At 37.3% G+C, this 20,104-nt stretch overlaps 1 pseudogene; it reads left to right on the top strand.

The window, feature by feature from the left end:
* The window catches only part of LOC139724355 (uncharacterized), a 30,494-nt pseudogene extending 11,329 nt beyond the window's left edge, over window positions 1-19,165 (top strand).
* The last annotated feature ends 939 nt before the right edge of the window (window positions 19,166-20,104 follow it).

The raw sequence follows: 20,104 nt of genomic DNA, 5'->3' as shown, positions 1-20,104 counted from the left end.
ACCCCATGAACAGCATGCTGCAAATATGAGTCCTGTAATACTAAATTCATGATCTGTGGTCACAGTTTTATTTCATTTTGTTTTTCTTTTTTCGTGCAGCAAAAAGAATGTTCCATGTACACCAACCAAGTCTGGTCAGTCTGTGATGAATGTAAGTAAAGAAATTAAAACTTACTATAGCAAATCCAGGTATATGTGTAATAAGGAATATTTTGCATAGATCTAGTGAGCTATTAGTTTTGGTCCCAAAATTGATTTCTGTGTAATTCTGTGGTGGCGTAACTACACTGTGTATCTCTTTCTTATGATGAGGTTATCTACAACAAGATTTCATCTATATCATTACAATGTATGCAAACAAAGTTCAGTTCTCAAAGCAAGGAAAACCTGAAAATACTCTTTTAGTATTTGAGAGCATGTTTAAGTGCAACTCATCTCTTCATACTGTAATTAAAATACAAGGCAGAAAATTTTGTTACATAAACCAATAGTAACGACTCAAGCATTGAAATCATTACGCTACGCAGGAATAAACATGTGGAATGATTTAAATGAGAAAATAAAAACATGCTCAACTTTGTCAAGTTTTAAAGTATTGTGTAAAAGGGAAATATTTAACAAAATGTGAATTTGTGAAGTGAAATTTTGATTGTTTTGTAATCATGTTGCTGATCTGTTTATGGATGATTTTTGTGTAGTTGTAAACTGTCGAAAAGTGTTTGTGTGTGAGTTGGTGGGTATGTTTGTGTAAAACTTTTAAAATGTTGTGTAGAATATGAAGCTTGATTTGTGTCAGAATAAGATTTTGCTACTGGGCCCCATTGACACAAGTCCTGCTTCACAGGGGTCCATGACCTTTCAATGTCTTTTATTATATTGTAAACTTTCCGATATACACATGTAATTACAATTGTACATGCATATTTTTGCATGCATGTGTATAACATATGTTTTTACTGAATGGTTGAATAAAATTGAATTAAATTAAATTGAATTGAATTGTATAGTGAGCAGATCTTCCTGCATGAGCATTTCATAGATAACCATCATGCTTTTAGCATTCTTTTCCACAAAGGTACCAAATTGCACTCATTCTGTAGTTCTTTGTTCAATTAAGTATACACAGATAAATGTACACACTGTTAAGCTTGCTAGAGTGTGAACCTGAGGATTCTATTATTTGTCGTTGTTTTACTGCTTTTAATCTCCCTTTGGTTGCAAGACAAGCTGCTACAATTAATGAGTTTAAGGTCAGGTTAAAAAGTCATCTCTTGAAGTAATATATTGTAGGTTTGAATTATGTATGTTATTTTGTAATGCGCAGTAGGGTATACTATTATAGTAGCTGCGCATTATAAATGTGTATTATCATTATTATTATTATCATTATCATTATTATTATTATTATTATTATTATTATTATTATTATTATTATTATTATTATTGTTATTATTATTATTATTATTATTATTATTATTATTATTTCAATGTTCTGTATTGTTTATACATTTCTTCGTCAGTTTTGTTCGTTGCTTCTTTCAGGATGTTCTACCAGTGTTATCAGTCTGTGTGTTTGTATTTTGTCTCTACAGGATTCACTTAGCCCCTGTATTCTCTCTCAAGAGATGACTGATAAACTACAAGATGAAGCAGACAAGAAAAGGCATAAGAAGTCAAGGATGGACAAGCTGCTGAAGCAATATAAGAAGAGGGTAAGGACCTCTCTATTCCTTCTTGTTGATTTTCACTTTTCTTTATCAGCTCACTTGAGTCTGTTGCAGCAATATGAGTAGAGCATGTCAGTATTAAAAGTTTGAGGAAAATTAGGCAATCTGTTCAAAAGATATGAATCTTTAGAATTTAGTGCCACCATCTCTGGATGAGAAGACTACAACAGTTTGTAAGGTCAGTGCAGGACAAAGATATGAATAAAAGAAAATATAAATAGAATTCAACATATTTTCATATTTTTTAGCAAAATGAAAGAGCACTGGATTTTCTATGTCCTCTTGCAGAAAGCAGGGGTAATATTGATATTACCCTAAAGATATGTCGAGTAACATGTTTAGGGAAAATGTACTTTTCATAAAAAATGAAATTTTGTGGATTTCTCTTTAGATTTTCTTTATATTATTTTCCTGCAGTAATGTCACAACTGTTGTAGTCTATTCATCCAGCAATGGTGACACAGAAACTTAGTGAAATTTGCATTAAAAAAAATCTTTAGAATTGATTGCCCAATTTTCCTCAAATTTTACTGATGCGTTCTACTATAAATACATATATTTGCTGCATTCACTCAATACACACAGACTATTTAGGTACATATGTATACAGTTGTACTTGTCCTTTAAGTGGAGAACAGTGAGATAAGGGATGAATGTGCACCCAGTGGCATCAGCCACTCGGCCTTTTCTGACGGGGATCTGTATCACCTCACCATATCATGACGTATTGATGAATAATTTACAAGGCACCGTGTGTCATTGATGAGAGTATTGTAATCTAATAGCTATGCAGCAATTAGCCAGTCTGAAATGAACTGATGGTCTCCAAATCATCCATTTATTTCACAAGGTACTTTAGAGGTACCGTACAGTAGTATATGTTTTTCTCATGAAAGGTAATTTTTGAATTGTGAACTTAGATGATGACAGCTAATACACCATTAGATGAAATGATAGTTTCATGTTAACAAATTATTAAGTGTCATTGATTATGCATACCATTGTAAATATACCCCTAAATCAAATGTACAATGCATACAAGACAATGGCCTTTGTGTCACACTCTCCCCACATCCAGTGAGAGAACTTGTATGTGTGTGTTGTTTCTGTTGAGCACAGAATGTATCGCTTTCAGCTGCAAAAGATCTTAATACCAAATGTAGGCTGGTTGAGCTATGAGCTTGCTGATAGGCCACTATAATTTTGCTGAGAAATCAAGAGGAAACATAGCTTGAAATGTAAAAAACCCAAATCTGTGACGGCCCTGTGGCAGGCCCATTATCTCTCCCACTTTCACCCTTTGCCTTGCTTCTAGCCACCATGAATTAGAGGCACTGTGTAGAAAATAAACTTAAACCACAGGGCCTTTACTTAAAGGCCATTCAATGGGGTGCAGTGGCCAGCTTACCAAGGTCAAAACTGTGAATTTCAAAACCTCTATTTTCCAGATTATAAGTAGTACAGCCAAGGTGTCTCATATTTAGACACTGTTAGAAGTAGGTATGAGAATAGTCCTTGTCAAATGCTTTTTGCTAATGCAAGCAATACCGAGCAGGTTGTCACCTGAGACAAAGCCATGAAACCAACAAAAGGTCAATCCCAGTAAAAGGGCTTTCAGAGGCCTGTACTATTTACGACTGTGTTTCAACCAATTAGCAGAGTTTTCTATAATTATGTAGAAGCCTTTTTAATATATGTATGCTAATCAAGCAACAGACTGTCAGTGACGATATAAAGAAAGGAATATATACTAGTGTAGGGCTATTAAACTGATTTACCCAAACTTTACATCTCTCAACTGTAGTGTCCCCTTCTATTTCCACTTTTGTATATTTATCTTGATCTGCTTCATCAGGAAAGACAAGCCAGCTTGTATTCCCAGCTGAAGGCAGACGTCAGCCAAGGTGGTTTCATTAGACACATACAGGAGAAAGAGTCACTTGCCAGGACTACTGCAGGAGGCGGGACCAGAGACTCGGAGGAGAATGACGATGAGAGAGGTCCGGAAAGTGGGGGATGGGCTGGTGAGTGTGAAGTTTTTAAACTATGAGATGTGTCTCCATAGTGTGTAGCATTAAATAAAAATGCATGCAAAAGTTATTGTTTTCACTATAATGCCTGAATGCCAGTCGGCAATTCACGAAAATGTCATGCCACCAAAAAAGCCGTCGGCTTTACTTCTCACAAATTTCATGCTCCGAATATTCTAATTTTACAGTGTTGCATCTGATTTTTCTCTAGTAGAGGACAGTGATTGGTAGTTTGCCAAATTAAGTGCAATAGATGCAGCTAATCTGTATGATTGCATTGTAAACTGTAGCTTGTTATGCAATGCATGCTACTGCCCAAGGAGAATGAAAACCAAAAATATAATGCATGAATCGCAGTATTGCTGCAATAAATAATAGAACACATCAGCAAAGCTTTAGGAAATTGGACAATCTGTTCAAAAGCTATGAAGTTTTGGTGCAGCCATTGCTGGATGAAAGGACTACAAAACTTTGTATTGTCATGTATGGACAGTGTTATAAAGAACATACAAAAGATTAACATATGTTCACATTTTCAGCCTGATAAAATAACAGAAGAATGTGTGTACTTTTTTTTTTTAAGTGAAATTTTGGGAATTCTCTTTTGTTATTTCTTAATATCATTCTCCATATGTGGCGTCATGCACAGTAGTACACTAATCTTCTCATCCAGCGATGGCTGCGCCAAAACTTTAAGAATTGAAAAGGACTACAAAACTTTGTATTGTCATGTATGGATAGTGATATAAAGAACATACAAAAAATCAACATATATTCACTTTTTCAGCCTGATAAAAGAACATACAAAAAATCAACATATATTCACTTTTTCAGCCTGATAAAAGAACAAAAGAATGTGTACTTTATTTTTTTAAAGTGAAATTTTGGGGAATTCTCTTTATGTTATTTTCTTTATACCATTTTCCGTATGTGGCGTCTATGCACGGTAGTACACTAATCTTCTCCTGCGCCGAAACTTTCAAATTCCTAACTTTTCAAGGATTGTGTCCTATTTTCCTCAAACTTTGCTGATATGTACTACTAATATAACTGCATTCACTCAATGCACATGTATATTTGGGTTTCATTCTCCTTTGATAGTGCAATTTTATACCATGTTCAGTTGGGTTGGATAAATAGATGCAGTCAAATCCACCAAACAGAGTTGAGAGAGGTCTAATCAGAAAGAACCTCAAATATGACAGTCATTGAATTCTGTTTCACCTGTTTTCAGGGCACATTAATGGGATATCAAAATGAATAAACTTCTATCCATCACATTAGATATTGATGGCTTGTGATAACTTTTGCTCCGATGATTTGCAGGGGTAAAGATCTGTGGTTACTGAATATTCAACCTGTAACATGAGTTCTGTGACAATTAGTACATTAACCAATTGGAGAGTTGTAAGTTTAGACATCATCACATTAGCTGACTCATATAGGCATGTGGTTGTGACCAATTTCACTACTTATTGAAAACAAGTAAAACTTGAAAATTCAATTTTTTTAACATGTATTTTGTGTCCCATCATTGATGAAAGTCATAACATTCTAATTTGTGTGATTTTGTGCAATTTGATAAATGTAGCATAAACATGATGTGGAGCTTCAATGAGCGACCAAAACTAGGACTTCTGCCATGACAGTGAATTCCAACTTGTAGCTACATGTATGAGTAACCAAACAAATTGTTGCAAGCCTTTCCAAATCAAGGACTTGCTGTTTGCTGATTTTTTTTTATACAACTGTAACTCTTTGTAAATGTTGTAGAATGAGGAAGAGGAACGAATACCACCCCTTCATCCCCGGGGAAGACGTGTTTGACCGACACAAGCTAAGACAGGTAAGCACATTCCTGAAATTGACACGACCATGAAATTTCCATGTTGGATGATGGAGTTCTTCTGTTAGAATTGTCACCCATTGTGGGCGTATAAACAATTTACACGCATCACTGTAGAGATTTCCATCACTCTCAAACTAAACTCTACAAGCCGAAATTTTCACTAGAGATATTTGATAGTGAATTGATTTTTGTTTGACATTTTCTGAAGGAAAAGGACTAACCACTTGCAACAATTTTGTGCTTTACTTTGTCAAATATCCTGTATGTTTTCTTTTCCTTATTGTCCTGCTGTGACATCACACATTGTTGTAGTCTTCTTATCCAGTGGTAACAGTACCAAATCTTTGAAAAGTTTGAATTCTAGCATGGTGATGATTCCTGATAAGAAAGATGGCCTTTCTCAATGCCTTTGTGTCTCTCCTACTTAGGTGTTCACATACTGTGATGACATCGCTTCACTGACAGGTTGTGGGTTCAAACCAGAGAGTCCTAGTGCCCTCGAGAGTCTTATGCTGAAAGCAACACCTGGTAAGCTTTGCCTACTCACGATTTCCATTCACAATGCTAGATGTGGGTCTGATGAATTTTTGGTCCGTAGGTGGAGGAAAAATTTGCGTGAGATGATTATTTTTATCTCTATCTGTCTTAAAGCTAGAGGATGATGATGGAAATTGTGTTGTGTTTCAGGAGAAAATGTCTAAAAAGTTCATTTTTAGATAGGCTTTATTTTCAGAACATCATTGAGTGATAGATATGGAATGATTAACAGTGTGAAGTCCTGTGCACCATTGTTTGCTTGGGCCAGCTAAACTAAAGTAAACTATTGTCATGCCAAAACTCAAAACTTAAAAGCTTTGTTGGATGACCAGCGAAGCTCAGAACAGTAAATTTTTAAAACAGATACTGATATGTTGGACTCTGCATTATGAGCACAAACTTTTGGATTGGTATGAAAATATTAATGTAATGTCAGTAATTAATTGTGGGACTTTGGTTCAATAGGTCGGCTTCCTTTCTATTCCGTGCATTTCATGCTAACGGAGACATTCATATGTTCTTGAACAAAAAAAGTATGTATCTGAATGATTTCAGCAAATTTGATGACTGTCTTCCATTTTTAGCATTAAAAAAATCTTGCCTGAGAGTTTTTAGAAGAATGATTGCACGATTAATTCAAAGGAGAAGTATTTTGGCAACAAAGATGGAAATAAAGAAGGCAGTTGAATCTGGGACCCTACTCTGCTGCCGTGGTAGCACAGTGGCATGTTTTTTTTTTTCCTTCAGTCACAATCTGTGAGACCAAAGAGGTATAGCCATTTGGATTGTGTATAATGCATATTAAAGGACAAGTTCACCTTCATAGACATGTGGGTTGAGTGAATGCAGCAATATTAGTAGAACACATCAGTGAGAGTTTGAGCAAAATCGGACAATCCGTTAAAAAGTTATGAATTTTTGAAGTTTCTGCTCAGTCACGGCTGGATGGAAAGACTACTATAGCTTGTGATGTCACATGAGTACAACGATATAAAGAAAGAATAAAGAAAATTCAACATATATCCATTTTTCTTGCATAACAAAAGAACACTCGACTTCTCTCTTTCAGAAGGCAGGGGGAATAATATTACCCTTAACATACGTCAGTAGCAAGTCGAAGAACTGTGCACTTTATTCAAAAAGTAAAGTTTTGTGAAATTCTCTTTTTATTTTCCTTATATAGTTGTACGCATGTGACATCATACACTGTAGTAGTCTTCTTGTCCAGCAGTGACTGCGCAGATACTTAAAATATTCGTAACTTTTGAACGGATTGTCCAATTTTCCTCAAACTTTCACTGATGTGTTCTACTGATATTGCTGCATTCTCTCAATCCTTATGTATGTGAAGGTGGACTTGTCCTTTAATATGATTATATAAAGTCATTTGTGTTAATGATCAATGGTTGCTGTAGCCATAGACAAGTTTTAGCAGCATCAGTTTGATGAAATGGCCAACAAAGCTATAGTAGCATGTTAGTCGCTCTGCTGCAGTGCACCGCTTGGTGGTCATTGTGCACAGTTGTAAGTCATCCGGTGGAAACCAAATCTATGATCGCTGGTTGAGTTAGGCAGATGGGCGCTTTACCACAGATTTTTAGCCACATGTTTTCTTTGTGGGTGGGGTGGGGGGGGGGGGGGGAGGGATTCCCATGTGGTTTGCTTTGGGCAGGTAGTCATTATAGACAGGTAGCCACTAGAGCAGGTTAATGACTGTATTTTGTTTTGCACTCTTCTGTTTTTTTGTGCAGATGAGCTTGTGGAGCTGGTCCGGACATGGCAGGTAGAGATTGCCTACCACTCCAAGCCCTGCCCTCCTTCCTTGATGCTCTGGATGCTGAAGCTGAGTATGTCTGAGATTCTACCCCTATGAGGAACACTAAAAACTCTGACACCATTAATTCTATATAGCCCGGGCTATGTCCATTTTTGAAATGGAGGGGGTGGGGGCTTATTTGCACCCCCCGATCTTAGCCGTCGATCACGCTATCCTGGCAAAATTGGCACACATATTACCCATTATATAATCTCCAAGAATAGATCATTATTTTTTTCCAAAACATGGTAGTGTTTTCCAAATTATGCTAATTATGCTAATTTATGCATAACATCTTTTTTGTATGATGTTCTGTATTCACTTGTGGCCATTCTGTCATAATCAGCCATTGAACTGGTAAAATCTTCACATTTTAGACTGTTCTGTTATGACCATTTTGAAAATGTCATTGTTTTGATCCCTTAATTTTCTGCCTCACCTTGTATTGGTTACTTGCCCAAGCCGATTTGCTTCTTCAGAATGTTGCTATCTCACCAGAGATTGAATGATGCCAGTCCCAATCAAGATGAAATGTTCTCCCTGTAACACAATGGAAGATGTCATAGCCACCCACATGCTGGCCCTAAACTAGGGAGGTGGAAAGACCCCACCCCTGCCCTGAAACCACTTTGCGCCACCGTTCAGAGATTTTCTGATTTTTCTACAGACTTGCTCTCACATCCATGCACAATGTTACGCTTTATTTTTACAAAGGAATTGACAAGAGTTTACGATATGTCTTTCTTGAAATGGATTGTGTTTTTCACTATTACAAAAGAGCATTCTAGGCAGTGTTTTTAACGTTTCTACCACTGCAAGTGACCTGTCTCTATGACCTGTCCTTCTCTCAGTGTCGGTGCACCGAGACTGTCAGGTGGTAAAGGCGATGTACGACAATCTGTGGTCCATCCTGAACTCCTGGCCCGAGAAGAACCCCGACTGTGAACCATTTGCACCCCCTGTCAAAGATCTCGTCCAGATCTTTGTCAACTACGGTGAGTGCAAGTTGGAAGAAGAGCCGTTGTTGCACAGGACGACAGCTAGATATGAAAGGAGAACTTGCTGTCACTTTTAACAAAGCAGTGGTGTCATACACAGGCTAATTTATACTGGCAAATTATGTAGCATCATCTAAAGACTATTCACAATGTTCAAAAGTGTCTGAGATGACACTGTACTTTTAGGAAATGCATTGACAACACTCAGGGAATATAGGTGAAGTACAGTCCATTGTCATTTCCTGTCAAAACCTAAAATGTATAAATACATTGTGTGCATTGATACTGTGTACAACTCCAACAAACCACATGCTGGAAATGCAAGCATGTGTTTCACACATCAGCACATGTCATTACCTTTGTGGCAGACACCAATTTAGGTAATATGTAAAGAAATCCATGGAAAAATAAAGCTTGAACACAAAACATGACTACACAGTTGGAAATAAGCTGAACTACCCAGCAAAGATATACATTCCCTAACACACAAGCACTTTACAGAAGATGAAATGTTCTCCCTGTAAGACAATGGAAGATGTCATAGCCACCCACATGCTGCCACTAAACTAGGGAGGTGGAAAGACCCCACCCCTGCCCTGAAACCACCTTGCACTACCGTTCAGAGATTTTCCAATTTTTATCTTTACAAAGGAATTGACAAGAGTTCCTGATATATGTCTTTGTCCAGTGGTTTACCTCACAACGGCCTCTAAAGCCTGCCGCACACTATACAACTCATGACTATACAACTGACAGACTTTTGATCCGAAATAAATCACAAAAGCCTCAGAATAAACACGCTTGTTTATTTCAGATCCAAAGTCTGTCAGTCGTATAGTTGTGAGTCGTATAGTGTGCGGCAGGCTTTACAGAAATCACTTGGAATCTTATTGTATCATTCAGCATTTATTGTCAGCCAACATTGGTCAGCTCAGCATTCATATGGCCTCTTCAACTGACATGGGAAATTGATACTTCTTATTGGCTTGTTCTACATGCTTGCCCTCAATTTAAATTCACAAGTTTATGCTTAATGAATCTTTTCTATCATCAATGTTTGTCATCATGAAGGTACCTCGGTTTGGAACCAGCTGATCTTGTACCTGTCTTATTCACAAGTTTATGCTAAATGAATATTTTTTATCATCACTGTTTGTCATCACCAAGGTACCTCGGTTTGGAACCTTCTCCCAGCTGATCTTGTGCCTGTCTTATTCACAGAGGAAGACATCAGGTAAATTTGACCTCTTTCTGAATTATAGATGCTTCTTCTCATCAAATTAGGACAATGTACTCTTCAGAACTTTTGGTTTCTTTCTTTGTTTCTTTCTTTTTCTTTCTTTTTTCATTCTTTCCTCTTTCTGTCTCTATTAGTTGTCATGGAGCTGTGTACACTTATCTTGTACCAATAGTTGAGTACACTTCTGAAGATTGAAAATCCCCAGAGAGAGGAAAAATTGTTACTTGTACTTCATCTTTGTTTGTTAATGTAATTATGTATGGCCGTATGTATGTGTGTGTCTATAAATTCATATACATGTAGTATTCATTTGATTGTTTTGATAAGTATTTTGGGTTTCTGTGTGCATTTATTCATTAATTTATTTATCTATTTATCCATTCATCAAAGTAGCTTTGTAGTCATGTGTTAGTTCATTTCCTCAAAGGTATATTCACACCTTTAAGACAGGGAGGAGTATATATGTCACTGATGTGATTGGGTGCAAAGTTCTTTTATATCTTTTAATGTCTGTCCATTCACATGATTCACCTGTGTTTGAATGATTATTACTTGGTATCATGATAATTCAAGATCAACTTAAAGGAATTATTTACCATTTGCAGATGAAACAAAAACCCAGCTTTAGTGCTTCAGAATAGTTCTAAAATGTGATTTAGGGATAGAAACAACCAAAATAAAAATGTTAATCAGTATAATTAACATTAAGTATTATTAAATGTACAAAATGTAAACAATAGGTATTCTAGAATAAACCATCTACAGTTATGGTTTATTGAGAAAACTAGTAATATTTCCATATGTTTTTGGCTTTGCTGCAAAATTTTTATATGGTAGAATGTTTTGTGATACAACTGACCTACACATATGCACCAAATGTGGTAACTCAAACATTTTTTTTTAATCACTGCTCCCAGTGGTAAACAGTACCTTTAATATGTTGGCATTTGACCTTTGTATATTGTGAAGTATTCTATCAGGTGCATTTAAGAGTCCATTGGTATAGATTATGAAAATATTAGTAATGATAAATCAATATAAATTACATATACATGGCGCTTAGTGCAGACTTTTCTAAGCACATTAGTTCAAAACTGAAAAGTTCAATTAAGATTCAGGAGATAATTGCAAACATTCTGATATGTATATAGCAGAGGAAAACAAAAATTAAGATTCAGATGAGCATTGACTATCTGTAGTGAGGACATGTCGCAGATTAAATCATCATTTCTGTCAAAATTGAGGAGTCCATATAGTAGAGTACTTTGATAGTGAAGGATTTTAGTACAAGTGGTTCACATACAAGTCACACAAAATTCTGTTGCAGCGTGATTAATGTTTTACCTGTGTAATTACTGCTGGTAATGATCAAACCTTTTAGTTTGTCTTCATGTCACTTTCTCCCATAATAGGTCCTTAGAGAACAAGACACCAACCCCTTCTACCACTAACGCCAATGACATTCCAGGGAGCGTCATGCACGAGGATGAGCTCTCGGACGCAGAGATCAATCGCTACTATGGCAACAACCTCATTAGGGTCGTGAAGATATTAACCCAGTGTCTTATCACCATGAAGATACTTGACAAGTAAGCCTGTCATATTTTGTGTGTGCTATATATACACAAAGCATGTCTAATTCTATTAGGATTTCCAAACAGTTTTTTGAGCGGTTAATATGCAGTCATGGAGTACAGCGATGGATGGAGAAATGTATGTGTGCATGTCAAAGTCTTGACAGCATCAGAGTTGATATTTTCACTTGTTGAATTCACAAATAGCACCTTACTCATGAAGTTTGCTGAAATAAAAACCTCATGAAATATATAGCATTTACTGTATGCAGGATAAAGGAATTTAGAGAATAGCAACAAACTATGGGAAACAGTGTCAGTCCATGGTAACCGCTAACATTTAAATCGGAAACCATTTGAGAGTGACAATATGAGGTGAAAACCAGACAGCAAAGAGATTTTTCGCTGTCTTCTCCAGCATGTTTGTTAACCTGCACACTTCCTGATATGCAGTTTTCTCTCGAATTTTTTTGTGAAGCAGCCCTGTTTGTATTAATAGCCTTGCCTAGTCACCGAATTCAGAACATTGAAGGCAAACATGATATTCTTTGTGAAGCATTATTTGAAATTGAATCGGTGATATGTGAATGTAAGTACAAAAAGTTAAAAAGGAAACAGGCTCTGCACATTAGTGAAGATGTCCAGTCTCTTGTGACATTGGTCCCCTATGTCAAATAAAGACAAGAATTATTAAAGAGAACAGTGATGGAGCTTGGCCGGCAAATCAAGTAACGAGGTTTCTTGTAAGCTGTATCAGCTGCCTGTATTACTGTTGAGTTTGCTGAATTTCATTGCCCAATGCTTTCGTCTTTCATGAGCCATGTAAAACATGCATTGTAAGTGCTAGGTGAGATCATTCGGATTAACGTACTGCCCGTTATGTGTTGGGTCTCTTGATCTTTTAACAGGTGCATGTACCATGAGGGAGAGCTATGTTGTATAGCAGCACTCGTCTGTAAGACTGCCCTGGACAAAGGTTTTGTCGGGTGAGTTTCGCTAGGAGAAGTCACGAAAGTCGTAGCTTAGATGAAGAAGGATGTTGGTGTAAAAAATGTCTATTCAGTTAGTTGCCTGTCGGACCAATTCTAAATCAGTGGTCAAGGTTAGTTCACACATTTCAGAAATTAGCCCTAGCCATGACATAACTGCAACTTGAGAGAGTAGTTTTGTTGAGACTTAACTGCTTCTTGCATGCTAGCTGCTGATGGTGTTAAGTATCAAACTTGTTAGTGCCAAATCTTGCCTTTATACCTGGGTCTGGTCGTGATGAGAAAGAAAAAAACAGCAACAAAAATTCTATTGCCTTCTTTCAGTATTTTGCCATCTCACTTTCACATTTAAATATAGCAGCTGGCAGTTTGTGTATAAAAAGAGGTGAACAGCATTTTCACTTTTAATGCCTGACCCGCTTCACTCCAGAGGCACCCCCCAGTCCAAGAGTTCCGAAGGTATTTTAACGTTTAAAAATAGGGTTGTTTCGTCCGCTGAGAAAAGGAATATCAATTTATGCATGTTGTCATATTTATTTCAGGTCACATTTGCAGACAGATTTTAGCTTGTGCCTGGCAGCATTGTTTGACTGCATACCAGATGAATTGTGGAACTCAATGGTGAGAAGAGGTTACCTTATATAATTCATGGGGAATCACACTGCATTTAATCCCTTTATAAGTTCAGTCCATTAATCTTAAACCGGCAAAATACCTCTTTTTTTAAGGAAAAAAAGTCCAAACTTGAATGTGGTCATTATGAAATTATAGAATTTGAGTATACTTGATACTTGATTTGATGTGAACTTGTGGGTTAGTCATTGATAGATGAATATTCAGTACAATTCCTGTAATGTAGTTGCATTAAGTTTTCGAAATTTGCATTAATTGGGAAACGTATTGTCTATCAAATAGATGTTTTATTGCAGTTTCAAGTTATGAGAAATAGTTTGTATCTTATTGATAAAAAAATGAAGCCAAGGAATGTGGTATGAATGTTTATTTAACACTGACATGATTTGCAGAGAGTGAAGTCAAATTTTGATAAATCAGATTTTTTGTCAGATTCAAACATAAGTTGATGTGTCAAGGATACTGCTGTTCCATTCCCCACCCCCTTGCAGGCTCAGAACTTGTTCGAAAATCTACCCAAAGTTACCGAGCACCATCACAACATAGCCTTTCTTGTACAGCTTGTGCCTTGCCACACGGAGAGGGGTCGTTACTTTTCAAGGCAGCTGGCGTAAGTGGGCCAACCAACATTTTTATCACTTCAAGAAAGTAGTATATTATACAAATAATGAATGTTTATGAGTGCAATGGACAGAATATTTCATGAGGTGAAAGATGAAATGATCCATTCAAAGAGGCACAGCCGAGTTGAATGGATCAAAGATTTCATCTTTCACCAAATGAAATATTCTGTCCATTGCACAAATGAAAAACATCTATTACTTGTTTTATATAACACTTCAAATAGATCCTTGTCATTTTATGTTTTATGAATGTAGAAACAAGAGAGAATCTGAGGTCGAGAGAGTGCTCTCTGAGCGCTGTCGCATAACCTTACACACTGTGCAAACGCAAGCGTTTTACATGCGTAGTGTGCTGGGGTCTTGGCGTGTGTGCAATGGAGCAAATCGTATGGATCCAAGATTGCACGATTTAATTGGAGCCACAATTGCACGGATGATGACGTCATAGTGAAATAGGCTAAATGGTCAATGTCAAACAACCAATCAAATGACAAGGATCTATTTACGTAGGCGTTATATAAATGTATATTGACCGCTGTGAGGGTCAGGGAGCGCAAATCCTTCCCCCAAGTTGGTTCTACCAGACAAGCTGTATTACTCTAGGCAGAGCTAAAGGTTGCAGCATGTTATCTGCTGTGACCAAAATGATAAAGCAGTCAGTATCTAAATTTACATACCAAACAGTGCTAGGTGTTTAGTGTGAACACGTGTATACTGAGATTTCAGTGAGTAATACTGTAAAACGAGGAATGTTGGCATGCATTTTAATTTTGCAAATTTTGCGAGGGCCAACATTTGCAAAATTAAAATTCATGCGAATTTCTTTCCTACACAATATGCATTGGGTGCCAGTGGCAATAGGCGAAAATTTCATGCTGCGAGAAAGGCCGTCGGCTGCAATTCGCGAAATTTTCATGCCGCGAATATATCGTGTTTTACAGTAGTTCAAACACAGCCTGATCGTGTATGTGTGTGGAGCTAGATTGCACTTTATTAAAGCTATGCAATGGATAAAGTGACTAGGGTTATTATTGTAGACAGTTTTACTATGGCCTCATCATTTTACTATTACACACTCCTTTATGAACTGTTCCTTTTTTCCTACTTTTCAGCCAAATCATCCCTATTTTTCAGTCAGAAAGGTTTGGAGGTCTACATCAAAATTTACCCCATGAATTCTTAGTTATTAGTAGTGCACAGAGATGTACATCTGTAAGAATAGAATAAAAAATGATGGCATGCTACAAAGGTGTATTTACGTACAACTGCACTCAGTACATTTTACAGTGACAAAATTTGCCATTCTCTTTTCGCAGCCAAATATCCCTGCATTACTCTCACGAATATAATATGTTGGCTCCTGCTGTGTAATGTTAACAGGAAGGTCAAGTTTTCAACTATTTGATGGGTAGGTTACAAACTAATTTCTAAGGTAAGAATTATGGTGATTGAAATTTTGTGGGGAAAAAAAAGTAATAGGAAGACAAGAATATGACTTTGTCGTATGTTTTTTTTTTCTTCAGGTACTTTTGTTTGAAGAATTTGTGTACTCCAGTCATTGATACTACGGAGTCTGAAGAGGACACACTAAAGGTCTGTAAATGTTTGGACTAGTTAAGTGTTTCTACTACCTTTCTGCATGTAAAACATATTTTTCTGGACTGGACTGGACTGGACTGGACTGGACTGGACTGGACTTGACTTGACTTGACTTGACTTGACTTGACTTGACTTGACTTGACTTGACTTGACTTGACTTGACTTGACTTGACTTGACTTGACTTGACTTGACTTGACTTGACTTGACTTGACTTGACTTGACTTGACTTGACTTGACTTGACTTGACTTGACTTGACTTGACTTGACTTGACTTGACTTGACTTGACTTGACTTGACTTGACTTGACTTGACTTGACTTGACTTGACTTGACTTGACTTGACTTGACTTGACTTGACTTGACTTGACTTGACTTGACTTGACTTGACTTGACTTGGATTACTTTCTGTGTCATCCTCATATGTCATACTACAACTACTGGACGGACGCATCTGACACTGAGCACACAATGCCATGCCAAATATATCTGTTCATTATCAGTGTCTGCACGTTGGCTGTTGTCCACACAGACAGTGTACTTCTATTATATAAACACGGTTATAACAAAATTCTAGATATATTGAAGTAACAATGAAGGCTCCAAAATTATCATCTACAAATCTTTATGTACTCTACTGTATGGCTATGATGAAATGTTGAAATAATGAAAGCAAACTGCCGGTCCCAAGGAGTTTGTTATAAGGGATATAAAACAAATATATAAAACAAATATAAAACAAAATACAAAGTAATGTTATCACAGGGGATACAATGCTTTTGTGCATAATGATGATGGTGAAATACAGAAAGAAAGATTTTTCTTGGTCTAAACAACATTGTTTAGCAGAATTTATGCGCGCATGGTTTGTCAGCTTGAAAACTTGTAGCTGTCAATTGTCATTACGGTTGTCATGTTTATGTTGTTTTTGTCTGATGTTTAGGTGGAGCAACTCTTGCCCCTGTTGCAAGCCTGCAAGCCTGTCCATGGCACTGACCTCTACAAGCTCAACAGCCTGGTCATGCTCATTCATCTGAGCATTGGCAACGAAACGCTAGACAGCACTGAGAAGGTGTGAATATAATTCTCCTCTGAATACCCAAGTTCTCTCTTTCTTTACCTGCCCCCAACCCAAATGATCAGTCATCAATTTTAAGCTGGAAGGGTTATGATCTTTTAGCTTCCTTTAGATAAAGACCCTTTTTGTTTGTTGTTGTATGTGTGTTCCACTTATTCTTTGGTCATGTTGCTTTTTCTGGGAGAAAACATTTTGATGATACATTCGTGGAATATGAACTGTGAATTCCAAGGATTGAAAACAACAGAGTGATATCTCCATTATCTAAAACAGAGTTTTAACACCGTATCAGTTCCGAGTGACACAAACCCACTTTTCTGCTTGCCCAGTACTATTGAAGCTTGTTTTTTCCTCTTTTTTTTCTATTTCAAGTATGGTAAGTGGGTTCTTGTGTATCAAAAGTATGGGGCACTAGTCAAAATGCCTATTATGGCATGCAGAACAAAATGTCTTATAATGCCCTTCCAACTGATAAATTTGCAAAGAGAAAAATTATTATTCTTCTAAGGTCATGTTATGTCTTGTATTCACTTGCCCCAAAGAATGTTCTGTTGGTTATTGGGAGTAAGGTCTTGAGGAGTTATTTTCAGGTTTAAGCAATTGATCTTGGAGCCACAGGCATGAAAGCCTAGATTATGCTGGAGGGTGGGGGGGGGGGGGGGGGTGGTGGGGGAGGCTTACTGTTGAGGGCTTCATATTAACACAAATCCTAATTACAACAAACCAGCATAATCCCTGTCAGTGCTGGTTGTAGTGAGCGAGCCACTTTATTTGACAAAAAATTATCTGCTGCTCTGATTGCAGAGACTTCTTATAATTAATTTGTTGTTATTCAAAACTAAAATTCCAGAAAAAAGAAATTATGAAACATATTTAAAAAACAACAAAAAAATTTTCAAGGGTAGTTTCACATAGTAGTGTTTGTGTTTTCATTATCAAAACAGAAAACGATGTTGTTCATACTTATCTAGAATGCTTAGATATAGGCCATTAAGTAAAGTTGGATTGAAACAATTTATGGCAATGTTCTGCAGACTGAAGAGCTTATCACCTTTTTTTAATAGCAATGTATTGACATATCCAGGACAAAAAGACCTCTTTCTAAGATAACTGTTTAAAAGGGAATTTTCGCACATTTAATGTGACATCAAACTAGTGCAAAATTAAAAGCAAGTGAATATTTCTGCTTTTTATATTTAATACACTATGCACTACTTTATTTTGCTCTCTCAGAATTTAAAATGTGCAAAATCCATCTTAACCTGGCGATACGCAAAAAATTACTCACGGGAAAATTTCTACTTTCACAGTAATGGTCCTAAAGAAGAATCCTTGCCAAGTTTGCAGCTGAGATCACGATTACAATTTCAAACTTTCTGCCCACAGGACTCTATACAGAATCTAATAACCAAGCTGAGAAATATGGAAGGGACCATCCGACCCAACTGGCAGACCAAAGTTGGCTACGAGGTCAAGGATTACATCATTAGGTTCATCACAAAGCTGGAATTCATGAATCGAGTCATCAAGACTGATAAGGTCAGTTTTCTCTCCCAATCCCAGCAAACCTTTTTGAATTTATTTATTTATTTTTTTGTTGTTGTTGGAATGCCTCTCCGCAGAAAGGTGCTGGAGACATGTGTTCTGGTTGTGTGTCACTCTGTCCGTCAGTGCATCCCACATCTTGTGGCAATTTTAAGAAAATGCTCTTCATGGCTTTACTAGCAGCATGCTTTCAAATACCTACAAAAATGATTTTAAAAACTGAAATCAAATAGGCAAGAAAAATGATTTGCCACCATGAAAACTGTTTGCAGATTTGATTGAAACTGGTCTGATGTAAATTCTCCTCAAGTACAAGATTGTCATAATTATTTGAATAAAAAAGAAATGGAAATGATCTCACTCGTTGCAAAATTTTGCCAGTTATTAATTAGCTTCTTCAGGCAAATGAAGCTCCTGTCGATGGAATGACCCCAATATAGCACTTCAATATGTCACACACATGGGATCAGGCCATTCGCAGGATTCCCAGCCATCTTTCATGCGCTGGTCAAGGTCAAGTGCGTGCTAGCTCTGCGCAATCTTGAACCATGAAAGGGCTGTTCCATTAACAGGAGCTTCATTCGCCCAAAGAAGCCAATTGATATTTGGCAAAAGATCACAATAAGGAAATTAATTTCTTTTTTTTTTTACAACTAATTATAACGAACTTGATCGGAACTGTTCACAACTCTTGTCGAAACCTAAACTTTGTGAAAATTTGCCGCGTTCTCAAACATTCTCCCCTCAGTGAGATACCCTCTTAAAAGTCATCTTTTCATCCTGCAATAGGTGGACCTCTTTCACCGGGCGGTGTCTCAACCGGAGGAGGACATCGAGGAGCACTTTCCCACCAACTCACAGGAGGAGGCAGCATCGGGCAGCTCTGGGGAGGAGGAGGAGGGTGAGGCTGATGGGATGGACGACGATTGAGCCAGCTCCGAGTCTCCGTAGTAGCATCTCAAACCGCCACACGTCACTTGACTTCCAGAAAAAAAAAAAGACGAGCTGTTGATGGAGATGTACACAAACCCTTGCAAAGAGTGACACCCCCATTCAGGGATTCCTAATCGGAAAGCGGTCAAGTTTTCTATTTATATATCAGGTATTGGAATCACTTCTTATGGCATGATCGAGAGTTAACATTGGAGTGCCTCTTGTATGGTTTCAATGTGTGTCCTTCAGGATTTGGATGCTACCCATGCAAACAGGATCAGTCAACCAGATAAATGAACAAAAAGCTCTGTAGTTATTCAGTAGTAAACACATTGCTTGGATTGAAAGCTCTTCTTTTATGTCCAAATTTGAGGAGCTGCCATGTCTCTGTGGATAAGACCACAGACTGCCAAGGACAATGTTCCTAGTTTGAGTCCCGCGGGTGCTGCAGTTTCGACCCTGTGCAAGGCCTTTTGTCCTCAGTTGCTTAGTCTGTTGGAGGGGACTTGAAGTTGTCAGTCCTAAAGTAGCTGGCTCACAAGCACTCCATGCTTCCATAGCAGCTATACAAGAAACAAACTAACTCAATTCACATCCAGAACACTATATGCATGCAGTTGTGTCAGCTGACAATGGACTACACCATAGTCTGTATTGTGCATCATCTGTCCCGCATTTTCCCCAATATGACGATATGATGGGAGGTAGCTCATGTTGTGTAAGATGAAGAAAACAAACAACTCAGTGAAAATATAAGCAAATTAAGAGCTAATATGTGAGTTTCAGCTATCAACTAATACTCGTAACTAACATCTCAAAGTTGCTGGAGCCACAGGGGGCTTACAATGTTGCTTGCCTTGCACTTAGTTGTTTGCCGTAAGTTTTGATAATTTGTTTTCTTGCAAGAAACATATGAACTCTGACTCTCTGCTCAAG

This window comes from Diadema antillarum, unplaced genomic scaffold, assembly GCF_040938485.1.
Source record: "Diadema antillarum isolate AM-2024a unplaced genomic scaffold, OU_Dant_1.0 scf00000211, whole genome shotgun sequence".
In the NCBI taxonomy this organism is placed as follows: Eukaryota; Metazoa; Echinodermata; class Echinoidea; order Diadematoida; family Diadematidae; genus Diadema; species Diadema antillarum.
This window is presented reverse-complemented; position numbering and strand designations above follow the sequence as displayed.